Source organism: Rhipicephalus microplus, chromosome 5, assembly GCF_043290135.1.
Source record: "Rhipicephalus microplus isolate Deutch F79 chromosome 5, USDA_Rmic, whole genome shotgun sequence".
Classification (NCBI taxonomy): domain Eukaryota; kingdom Metazoa; phylum Arthropoda; class Arachnida; order Ixodida; family Ixodidae; genus Rhipicephalus; species Rhipicephalus microplus.
Window position 1 is genome coordinate 50096755 of NC_134704.1, and position 12515 is coordinate 50109269.

The 12515-nt window shown below is 45.3% G+C and overlaps 1 protein-coding gene and 1 long non-coding RNA gene across 5 annotated transcripts in view; one reads left to right on the forward strand and one right to left on the reverse strand.

The window, feature by feature from the left end:
• LOC119174581 (GRAM domain-containing protein 4) overlaps positions 1-12515 on the reverse strand; it is a 121604-nt gene that overhangs the window by 51414 nt on the left and 57675 nt on the right. The gene's annotated exons all lie outside the window — the stretch shown is intronic.
• LOC142817775 (uncharacterized) overlaps positions 1-12515 on the forward strand; it is a 37343-nt gene that overhangs the window by 8633 nt on the left and 16195 nt on the right. The window lies entirely within an intron of this gene.

Below are 12515 nucleotides of genomic sequence, written 5' to 3' on the forward strand. Positions count from 1 at the left end.
AAAAAAAAAAACAGCTGTAAGAATCCCCCTGTCGTTCATGCATTAGCCTAAGACGTCCTCGAGATCGTCTTATAGGCGATTGCATGAATGACCGTGGGTTACATAACAAGTCTGTTTTGCGGAAGAGCGTACTACATGTCATACTTATATATTTTTGGTGAGCACGTGTGTCCTTCTGCAAACTGTGCTCCTTTTCAACATGCGTGAAGAGAGGCCAAATGAACGTAATTAACTGATTGCTATAACATGCCTAATTTTTGCTCAGAACTGTAGACCAGGCGAAAGAAAACGCAATCATGGGAGAATCGCCACTGACACAGCTAAAATGTGTATAGTCGAAAAAAGGCATATAAATGCCTCTTGCTCACACTCAGTAGCGCATACTTTTGAGGGTGAGTTGGCTAGCAGACCTTTTAATCAATATAAAACAGCATATCGTCAATTTTTAACCCCCCCCCCCCCAGAAAAAAGGAGGATCTGTTACTCTTATCGGTGAGTTGCCACTTATATGACTTCCTTTAGAGAGAACCGTTTACTCTCTTTTGAATCCCATAACCCTCCAAATAGAGTATCATGATCTCGTAAAGAGATCTTACGCAAGTCCGGACCCACAAAAATAAGACGGCAAAAGCTTTACGTGTCTCACAAAGGCGTAAATTGGCCGTCGGCGCCATTAGTGCGAGTGATGCAAAAAGATCATCACGTGATGGCGTCGCAATATGACGTCGTCATTACGTCACAGGTCACAAACAACTGTTACATCATCACGATGTGACTGATGCAACATAACGTTACATCACTTGATGACGTCGTCACAAGACATCTTGCTTGGTCAAAATGCGGGCCGATCATGTAGGCAGGACAAGTCCCTAGATTTTTCCCTAAATCTCTTCATCCCTGAATTTTTGTAATTATACGGACTTTAGGCAAGACCAAATGAGGTGCAGGAGTGATGTCTGCGATACTCAACGCAGTGAAAAACCACGTTATGTGCTGGAATATTTCGCAGCGGGATAGGGCAAGATCAGAATCATCGAGAAAAGAAGAAAATAAGATTACGAATTTGGTTTTCGCGTCGTCTTAGGGAAATTCGCAAAGGACCCTGTTGAGTTTTTGTTTTTCTTTCAAAGAGTGTAGAGCCATCCAGTCGACCTCCTCAGGACTCGGCAACATCGGCTGCTATACTGTCGACCGCAACAGCCTCGGCTCGTTGTTTCCACTATACCCTGCCTGCTTCGTGGCTGTCACCTCTCTTTCTTATTCTATTAGTTCTTTTCTGTATACTTTTTTTTCTGATTTGTGCAGCCCAGCATGGACTGCAGAAATTAGCGCCTTTTTCTTTGTCCCGCCGAACCCCTTACCCACGCCTCCCTCCCCCATCGCATGAAATCTCTCGTCTACCAACCTGCCAATTTTCCCCTCCGCTTGCGCACTCCTGTTGTTCACCCGATCAACATTCGTTCTAGACATAAGCTGTCACGCCCGTGTAAGATTTAAAGCACGGGTTTTCCTTCGCCGTGGCTTCAGGCTTCTAATTATTCTTGCACACGTGTGGGTTTTCTCGGTTTCACGTTCCACCGTTGGAACATTGACCGCTGAAGAGTCACACTGATCTCTGAGCAAGATGGTAAGCATCATGACGCAACTGCTACGCGTGAAAGCTGGTGATCGTTTATTTGTTCGGTTCATTGTTCGTTACATTTGCGTATTTGCTTGACTGTTCTTTTTTAGATAGATAGATAGATAGATAGATAGATAGATAGATAGATAGATAGATAGATAGATAGATAGATAGATAGATAGATAGATAGATAGATAGATAGATAGATAGATAGATAGATAGATAGATAGATAGATAGATAGATGACCATTTCAATTAATACCTTGCGTGTCTGCATAATCGCTACAACGCGAGCAACCAGCAAACAAACCGAGAGAGGATAGTATAGTGCTCAAATCATTAAACCAATCAATGATTTCCTGTGAACGTTAAAACACACCCACCTTTATTTAATTAAAAAATGCATATCGCAGCCTGATGTATATATCTAGATAAGGACGTTCATTTTTGTTCGTTTCTTTTGTCATTTCGTATATCTTCCCTTATTTGCGGTAAGTTCTTCGGTGACACAGAGATGGGTCTATTGTAGAGGAAAGGTCGACAGCCTTTGAGCCCTGTTGCGTAGCGTATGTTTATCAGCTCGCGACTGCTTCTGCGCAGAGCTGATAAGACGAGCGGACGAGACGACGGTGAGTTAAACAAGGTTTATGTACAGCATATATACAGAGGCGTTACAATTTCGGCACTGGGGCCGACAGAGACTCGAAGAGCCGAGCTCTCCTCTCTAATACATAGGTCAACTTTTCGCCTAAGACCGCCGACTCACACACATGTCGGCTCTCCGACATGGGGACTCCTCTCTCAGGACTGCCGATCGCGACGCGCCGCAGGGCTTCTTTTATTTACACCGGGTCCAACCAAAATGTCCAATCAGAAGCGCCGCTGGTCGTCAGGGCAGATTCCTCCAATGGGGTTGCCGCGCCATGCGTCAGACCACCAGACACGAGGACGCCGGCTCGCTGTCACGTGCGCAGCTGACTCACTGCACGTGGGCCAGAGGGGCGCCGCGCGTGTTCACGCCGTCGAGTTGATCGCGCCAGGCGGACTGCGGGCTGGCCTTGACCCAGATTGCCTTTTTCAGAGACACGGACGTTTGACGAGGACTCGCTGGCATAACAGCACCCCCGCCGCCAGACAATGCACCGGAAAGACGAGCTGCTTCCACGGGGCTCGGATGTCAGGTGCGCTCGTTCGCCAGGTCTCTCCAGGTTCGCCTCCAGGGCCATGGGGAGAATACAGCTCCAAACTGTTCCGGGAACACATCCCATTTTTGACGACGGATCCCAGCTCCACTGGCTTGTCGCCACAACTTGCTGACCAGCTTCACTCGTCTCTTCTGACCATCTTCGGTTTCAGCACTTGTCGATGGTTCTGCAACTTGCCAAGAACGGATGGACAACAGACAACACACGACACACGCAAGTGCCTTCGGTCACCCGACAGAACACCAGACAAAGTATAGTACAACATATACCTATCTGCGTGTTTATCGGAATTTTGTTCCCTCTACATCAAGAGGCACATGTGGGACAAAAGACCCTTAAAATGACAACTCAATTTTTTCCCCACGTACAACAACGTAACGGATTAGAATACCACATAAAGTTGGCCCCTTGAGATCACTCTGAACGAGAGCGCTCAGCCCAGGTCGTGATGAGGTCAAAATTTTGCCCCGAATCGCCAGCCAGAAACCGAAAGGTTGAGAAGGTACTAGCTTGAACGCACTGCTCAATGCACCTCCATTAGCGTTTAGCTTTCCCTTTTTTTTTGTTTAGCGAACGTCAAAGTTGCGCTGTGGAGCAACGTGCTCCACCTCAGTAACCGGCCACTTTTAGGCGACGATACCTATGCGGCACCAAGAGCGGCTCACACTTTCGACGTTGCACAGGGGAACAACGATACGGCTTGCTACGGATTGACTCCTCACCGCTTAGCTCGATATCGTGTTCGATCACCCTCGTGTTTCCGGGGCGGTCCGAAAACACGTCTTCAAACTCGGAAACAATCTTTCTCGGCATTACCTGACTCCCTACTTCAAAAGCACGCTTCTTCACCGATTCCTCGTAGTGCTCCTTCGACAGCACTTTTGCCGCGTTTTTCTGGCTTTCCACTAGCGCTTCAATTTGGCTTTCCACTAGCGCTTCAATCGAGAGATCCTCACGCTGCTCTCGAATGAGCGTCTCTCGATCAACTCTCGGCAGCTCGCTCCAACTTTCCGCTACAGGCGAGAGCGTTGCAACCCTCTCGCTCTGACTCAATGGCGCCATGTCGTCTCCCCTTTCTACGGAAACCGCGCCGGTCGGTTCGGCGACGGGCCGCTCGCGTGACTGCTCACATGACTCATGCGGAAACTTCCCTTTCTGGGGTTCCGTCGACCCGCCGACAAGGTCACTTGAGAGTTCACCGCATTGAACCAGATCAAGCTTCCGCGAAAGCTTTCGCGCTTGCGATCGCGTGAGGGCCATGCACGCAAAGTTGGGGAAGAACGATTTGCCCTGCTCTTTGAGGAGCTGCTCCGAGTTGTTGGAGAAAAGATAAGGAAAACGATCGTTCAGCGCGGCAGACACAGCCGCTTCGGTGCGAAGCTTACCGAACGGGCCTTCAATGACAACCGTGGCGATTGGTAAGCGAACACTCTGCTCCTCGGCGACTTGCCTGATCCACGCGCATTCTCCTGTGAAGTCATCCGGAGACACCAATGAAGGATGGACAACGTCCATGGTTGCCGCTGAGTCTCTAAGTGCTCGGCACGTTTTCTCGTTCACCCTAATTTCTTGGAGATACGGCTCCAACAACCGAATGTTTTTTTCTGATTCTCGGATCGTTGCGAAAGCAAACTTTTCCTGACAGTTTCTCGCGATGTGCCCTTCCTTTTTGCAGTTGTAGCAGATTAGCGGCTTCCGTTTGTTTTCCGGTTCTAATGCCTGTGTGGTAGAAACCTCACTCGATTTCTCCGCTTCTGTTTGCCCTTCCCCTACACTGTCCTTCGTAAGAGACGGGTACTTTTTGAAATTACGGTGCGGAACGGGTTTCCGTTGATCAGGTTTCCTTGAAAAGCCCTCTTTCCTTTCATCCTTTTCAACGCGCGCTGCCCTGCTATGCAACTTTCGGCGAGTATAATACTCCTCAGCTAACTCAGCTGCCTTATTTAACTGTACTTCCCCAAGTCTGTCCTGCAGCCAAAGTTTGACATCCTCCTCGATGCAGCGGTAGAATTGCTCCAATGCAACGCATTCCACCACTTTATCGCGGTCGTCATAAACACCTTCGCCCTTGAGCCATTCAATCAAATCGGCTTTAAGACGAAACGCGAAGTCAACGTGTGACTCATTCCCCTTTTCAGCATACCGGAACCTTTGCCTGAAAGCCTCGGGTGACAACTTATAACGTCTCAAGAGCACTTCTTTAACCTCGTCATAGCTCTCAAACGCTTCCCTCGACAAGCAAGTTATCGCGTCGGACACTTCGCCGGGAAGAAGAGCTAGCAGGTTCCGCGCCCAAAGAGACTGCTCCAAAGCATTTCGCTCACAGACGTGTTCAAACTTGACGAGATACTTCGCCATGTCCTCGCCTACTACGAACGGTGGCAGTTGATCCCGAATTCTAATACCGCTGACCTGAATCGTCGGAGAAGCTGCGCTAGGCGCCTGCGAACACTGTAGGATTGCCAATTCTATTCGTTTCATCTCGAGGCGCTCCTGTCTCTCGGCCTCCTCGCGACGTTCGCGCCTTTCAGCTTCTTCACGTTCGCGAGCTTCGCGCCTTTCAGCTTCTTCGCGAGCTTCGCGCCTTTCAGCTTCTTCGCGAGCTTCGCGCCTTTCAGCCTCTTCACGTTCGCGAGCTTCTCGCCTTTCAGCCTCTTCACGTTCGCGAGCTTCTCGCCTTTCTTCACGTTCGCGAGCTTCTCGCCTTTCAGCTTCTTCACGTTCGCGAGCTTCTCGCTTTTCAGCCTCCTCGCGGCGTGCTTTGATATCCACCCAGGCCTCATCGACTTCCTCAGCCGACACTCCCTCATCCTTCATGATCTCAAGGATCGCTTGTTTTCGTTTCGCACGGCCCAAAGTAATGCCGAGTTCCTCACAAATTTCGATGAGTTCCTTCACTTTAAGGTTCTCCATCGTTCACACTAGCCTCTTGCTGTTTGCCCCTGTTAAGAATTTACTTGCCGTACCCACTAAAAGTCTACTAGCAAGACGCGCAAGCAATTTTTCACACTCCCGTGTTTACCACCTCCGCATTAACTTTGGTTTCAAAGCACTTCAACTTGGCTTGAAACGATCAAAGCTCACTCTAATGCTTCACACAGCCCTTCTCTAAACTACTACAACCTGAGCTAGAGTAGTCTGGTGAACTGAGGGGAAAACATCAGGCACTCACCGCATCGATGTCGCTGACGCCGGCCGATCCCGCAGCTGCCAACCACTGTTGCGTAGCGTATGTTTATCAGCTCGCGACTGCTTCTGCGCAGAGCTGATAAGACGAGCGGACGAGACGACGGTGAGTTAAACAAGGTTTATGTACAGCATATATACAGAGGCGTTACAATTTCGGCACTGGGGCCGACAGAGACTCGAAGAGCCGAGCTCTCCTCTCTAATACATAGGTCAACTTTTCGCCTAAGACCGCCGACTCACACACATGTCGGCTCTCCGACATGGGGACTCCTCTCTCAGGACTGCCGATCGCGACGCGCCGCAGGGCTTCTTTTATTTACACCGGGTCCAACCAAAATGTCCAATCAGAAGCGCCGCTGGTCGTCAGGGCAGATTCCTCCAATGGGGTTGCCGCGCCATGCGTCAGACCACCAGACACGAGGACGCCGGCTCGCTGTCACGTGCGCAGCTGACTCACTGCACGTGGGCCAGAGGGGCGCCGCGCGTGTTCACGCCGTCGAGTTGATCGCGCCAGGCGGACTGCGGGCTGGCCTTGACCCAGATTGCCTTTTTCAGAGGCACGGACGTTTGACGAGGACTCGCTGGCATAACAGCCCCCACCTCTTTTCTCGTCTGCTACCCCTTGACGACGCCCTTCCACGTTTACACCCGTTGTTCACAAGCCTATGCTTGCGAAAGTATTAAGCACATTTTTGATTAGAACACCGTTCTTTGTGTTACCTTAAATCTACCGTTAGGAGAAGATCACTGCCACGCACACAAGTGCGCTTTTACGACGAACTCGCTGACCTAATCATTTTACTTATATGGCTTGTTTGTACGAGTGAAATGATGAATACATTTGGCGCCTCTTTGTGTGTAGTAAATGAAAACATCGCACCATTTAATACTACCGACCGTTTCAAAGCTCAAGTTGTAGTAAACGTTAATAGTAGGGAACGTCAACTGGTATACGCTCCCCGGCAAATATCCATAAGCAAGGCAAAACTTCCTACGGTCCTGCGCCATCGTCAATACACATCCTCGCCTTGAAAGTTCATTCTCGTCCGCAGGAACGCTGGTCCTTTTTTGTAATATGCCTTTGACTCCGTTTGAAGGGGCCACATCTATCATCATGGTGAGATTTCATGCACGGATTCTTTCATATGTGACTACGGCATTGAGAAATACATAAACTACGAAGTATATGAGGCTGCAAAGCTTGTGAGAGGCGAGTCTCCCTCTCAGCATGTCATGAACTAGTTTCGTGTCTGAGTGAGAGATGGGCGGAGGGTTTCCGCAACTTGATACTCGCTGGAAGAATGATTTTCCTTGGTGTAGTGCATATTGCGACTTGATTCAATAAGGACGTTCATTTTCTTTCGTTTTGTTTTGTCCTTTCGTTTATATACCCTTATTTTTGGTAAGATCTGGGGTGACACAGGGATGGTCTATTGTAGAGAAAAGGCCGACAACCTTCGAGCCCCCCCCCCCCCCCCACTTCTCATGTCTGCGACACCATGACGATGCCTTTCCACTTTTACACCCTTTTTAGACAAGTCTCTGCTTACGAAAGTATCACGCACAGTTTTGCTTAGAACACCGTTCCAGTTATCTTTATCTTTTTTTTCTGTGTGCATCCGTTCAGCTGTCAAAAGCTCTTGTAAGTAGGTTTTAACCATGACACGTTTGCATTAGCGAAGGAGCTGGTATAAATGACATATAAAGCATGAATGATATTTACACTGGGTGGACGGAAATGCTTTTAACCCGAAGCTGAACGAGAGTGAGAGATGTAAAAATTAACCGTCTACTTGTTTTCTACTCCTGTAGCCCGCTTTGCACTTCATTCACATGAGATAATCGTATCGTGCCTCTTATTTTTTGTCGTCACTGTGCCGCAGAAAGCAGTCGTCACCTTCATATGATGAATCTGTCATTTTACAAGTAACAGTAATGAGACGAAAGCGCTCGCAAGTGATGCGATTCACATACATACATACATACATACATACATACATACATACATACATACATACATACATACATACATACATACATACATACATACATACATACATACATACATACATACATACATACATACATACATACATACATACATACATACATACATACATACATACATACATACATACATACATACATACATACATACATACATACATACATACATACATACATACATACATACATACATACATACATACATACATACATAGAAGAGAAGAGAAGAGAAGAGAAGAACTGGCCTTTTTGATGTTAATAACATATCAACGCGAGTATGAATTCATGGCCGCATGTGTATTCCTCCTCCTCCTGGAGTGCTCACATTATGATACGCCAAGACGCCGCATTACATCGGAACGAATGACATACGCTATTTAAAAGCGCTAAAACGATTTCTCGAAGACTGTGACATTTCTGGCAGTTGAGGCATTTATGAATTCTTAGTGAATCAAGTTCACTTGTACTATGTATGTCCTACTTTTTATATGTCCGAGTTGATTGTATGTATTGATTGTTATGTCAGCTTTCTCTGAGAATTCATCTGCATGATGACTACATACATTATTGGGGGCTTTGATAATCGCAATTCGGATATTTTCTTTTGCGTTATGAGGGTGTTGGACATAATTCCGTTCGTGCATATATTTCTTTCGCTGAATCGTTGATCACTTCAAGAGCCATCGAGTAGCTGGCGTCTTAATTTATGCACCGACATCTCATTCACGTCATACCAATTAAAAAAAACTAACAAAATGCATTAGTGACGTTCACTTCAAAGTACTATTTATCTTACCGGCGTTAGTGAAAAAAAGCTAAAAAAAAAGAAACGCGAAGATGAAGAGACCGCATTAGTTGCGGCGCTAAAGCGGCGGGCGTGATCCTCACGTGCGCTTTGCAACACAGCACCTACAAATGGTACGTGCAGGGACGAACAAAAAAGAAATTAAAGAAAGTAAGATACGACTCAGCCTAGAGAGCCATCAAAGAGGCGTTCAAGAAGGAAGCGCGGCGCTTCGGTAATATAAACGCTACATCATTGTCAGGAACACTCTCGGTACATATCTTTAATGGCCCCCACCATTTACGTGCGTAATCTACCGTGCATCAAGCAGCGTCGCATTGACCTCATGTACTGACGCACGTCCTCTATAGTCAAAAGAGGGAGAGAGCGTAATGTAATGTCAGTGATTGAGTGAGTGAATTAAATTAACAGGGTCCGGTATGCATTACCCTAAGGTGATGCGAAGGCGAAAGCCTATTTATTCTCGATCTATACTCCATGCTCGCACGCACGGTTAGATGCCGTCGACATACTAAGGCGCTTGTAGCGATGTCGCAGCGCGTAGGCTCTGCCCAGCCCAAAGCTCGTCACCGCCTTCTCCAAGCGCTCCCCCGACGCGGTGTGCTCGGAGACATACATACATACGCACACACATACATACATACATACATACATACATACATACATACATACATACATACATACATACATACATACATACATACGTACGTACGTACGTACGTACATACATACATACATACATACATACATACATACATACATACATACATACATACATACATACATACATACATACATACATACATACCTCGGAGACAGACAGACAGAGATAGATAGATATATAGATAGATAGATAGATAGATAGATAGACAGATAGATAGATAGATAGATAGATAGATAGATAGATAGATAGATAGATAGATAGATAGATAGATAGATAGATAGATAGATAGATAGATAGATAGATAGATAGATAGATAGATAGCAACGCTGAAGCAACAATCCCAAAAGCTCAAACGCCATTAGTAATAATACTATCTTAGTTATCACGGCGCGAAACCACCAGATGAGCGTGAGAGACGCTGTAGTGGAGTGCTCCGAAAATCTGAGCAGACGGGCGTCAATCAAATTCTCTCCATCGAAAATGCGGCCACCATGGCTGGGATTCGATCCCGTGACCTTCGGGTCAGCGATCCAGTACCACAACCACTAAAACACCAAGGATCGAAAAAGAGAGACATATTTCATTGGAGAGATGGAAAAACACCACGGAGGGTATACGTTATAAGTATGCCCTAGGACAACGACAAGTTATGAAAGCGATGAATAATGACTCATATAAAACGTGATGTGAGTTTTTTTCTGTATATTTACTTCAGCGTCCGTTCTGCACAATTATTTATGTAGGGCCGATGCCACAGCATCCACATATTCCAAGCAAAAGCGTATTTATAACGTGCCATTGGGCGATAACATGGTTTTCATTCAAGTGAAAAGGATTGCTCTATCTTTATGCCCTTTTTGTCTCGGGATACCATGGGTGCAGCGTATTTCACCGACAGCTCCTGCGTCATCGCGTATATATCTTCCCATGAATATGTAATTCAGTCGTATAGGCTTAAAGGATATCTGGGCACTTGTATACATTCTCCTGCTTTCATTTTATTTTATGATTCCTCAAAGAGGAATCACGAAAGCGTAGTAAAGGACATTAAAAGTTGGGTATCTGAGGCAATAAGGACAAATGCCGTTTCTCATGGTTTTTCATAAGAATGTATGGCAGCAGCCATCTTGTCTTTTTTTTCTTTTCATTTATTTGTATGTATTCACGCCCCCCGAGTCGCCCTCACTCCAAAAGCGTTCTGCTCTAAACGTTGTTTGGCACTGCCTTTTAAGATCGAAGTAATTCGAAGGTTTCTGCACGTTTCACCATGCGACGATGTGATGTCATGACGTCTCTCATTTTGTTGGCGTTTATGACGACATGTGACGTCATCACACGGTGATGTTTTTTTTTTTTCATTATGTTTTCTTGAGTAGAAGAGAAAGATGGGCTATAGTTAGTGGTTCATGCATGGGATGTAAAAAAAGCGCAAGAATAGAGACAACGACTGAATAAGAGACGACGCGGCACTGATCTCAGCGCCACGTCCTCTCTTCTTTGGTCCTTGTATCTATTTTTTGCGCTCTATTTTTTCTTCACGCTGACGGTCCCTTTCCGCGTTTGACGAGCCATATCAGGATTTTCTCTCGCAAACAGTCGAATCAGTGTATTTGATGGCTAAAATTAATCACTAAGATTCAGCGCTGAACCAGGAAAGAAAGTTAATTGAAAAAGCCCTCTTCCTAGTTTTTTTTTTTGGGAGGGGGGGGGGGGTTTCTTTAAGGTATTCGAATGTGGAGCCAACAGATAGTGAAACCAAGGACAGTAAATTGCGCTCTATTTCAAATTTTTCTCCACAAAGTGCGGGGATTATGAGATAAACTGTCGTGAATCTGGACAAAGAGAATGTCTTGGTGCATGAAAAATGGTGCGTCTCATTGTATGCGCAATGAAGTCGTACATCCCCTACCGCAGCCATTGTGGCTTTTGCCGATTATTGATAATAAATGGCCGCACCCTTTTAGAAAGAGAGAAAATGTCTGTGGAGAAGAGGTGGCGAGAAAACAAAAAAAAAAGCTACGACGAATCTAGGAGAAAAGGAAAACAGATGAATGTGCAGGATATCGTGCAGCCATCTCATTGTTTTGTATGTGTACTGTTATAAATACATTTTTCTTCTTCGCATGGCGGGTGAATTATCAATGGCATACTTTCTTTTATTCCCGAAATTCGTGACGTGCTGGAAAGCTTTGTAATACCAGGCTTGCAAAGAAACCCGGCTTTTTTTTTTTACGTCGTGGGATAGAACTCCAAATTCCATAATCTTTCTTTCATTACCAACGACACGCAGAAAAGAGGGAGGTGACAATGCTCCACATAAACTTTCCAACGCTATATCGGTAAGCTGTTGGATACGTTCGTATCCCTTGCAATGTGCTAAGCCCGATAGCTTCGGGTATGCCCATATTATCTAACAAATTTACAAAAAAAAATTGCGCTCAAGATGACGCCGGTGGTTAGGCGCATACTCTACAATTATCAATTAATTTGTTAATTAATTAATAATTGCACAAACGACAGTCATGCATAACTACAGCAGAGTTGTAAAGAAGAGAAACAAAAATGTAACAACTTTCAATAAAGAACGCAGAATGTAGGAGAACAATATATATATATATATATATATATATATATATATATATATATATATATATATATATATATATATATATATATATATATATATATATATATATATATATATATATATATATATATATATATAATGTATTCTGTGAGAACGCCACAGCGATAACATTACCAATTATGCAATACATATTTATATCCAGCTATAGTTTCGTGTAAGCCTTACAGCAACAATGACTTAATTGAATGAATATGAACGATCAGTAGTGCATGAAAAGGCCGTACTTGAGTACATCGGTGCGTGAGTATTTGCCTTATTACGACGAGCGAAATGCTATTTCATCGTTAATAACGTTGTCGTTGTTGTTGTTTCCATAGCTGGTTCGTGGCTACGAAGAGGATTTGTCACACTGTAGTTATTAACGAATGAGTTTAGGC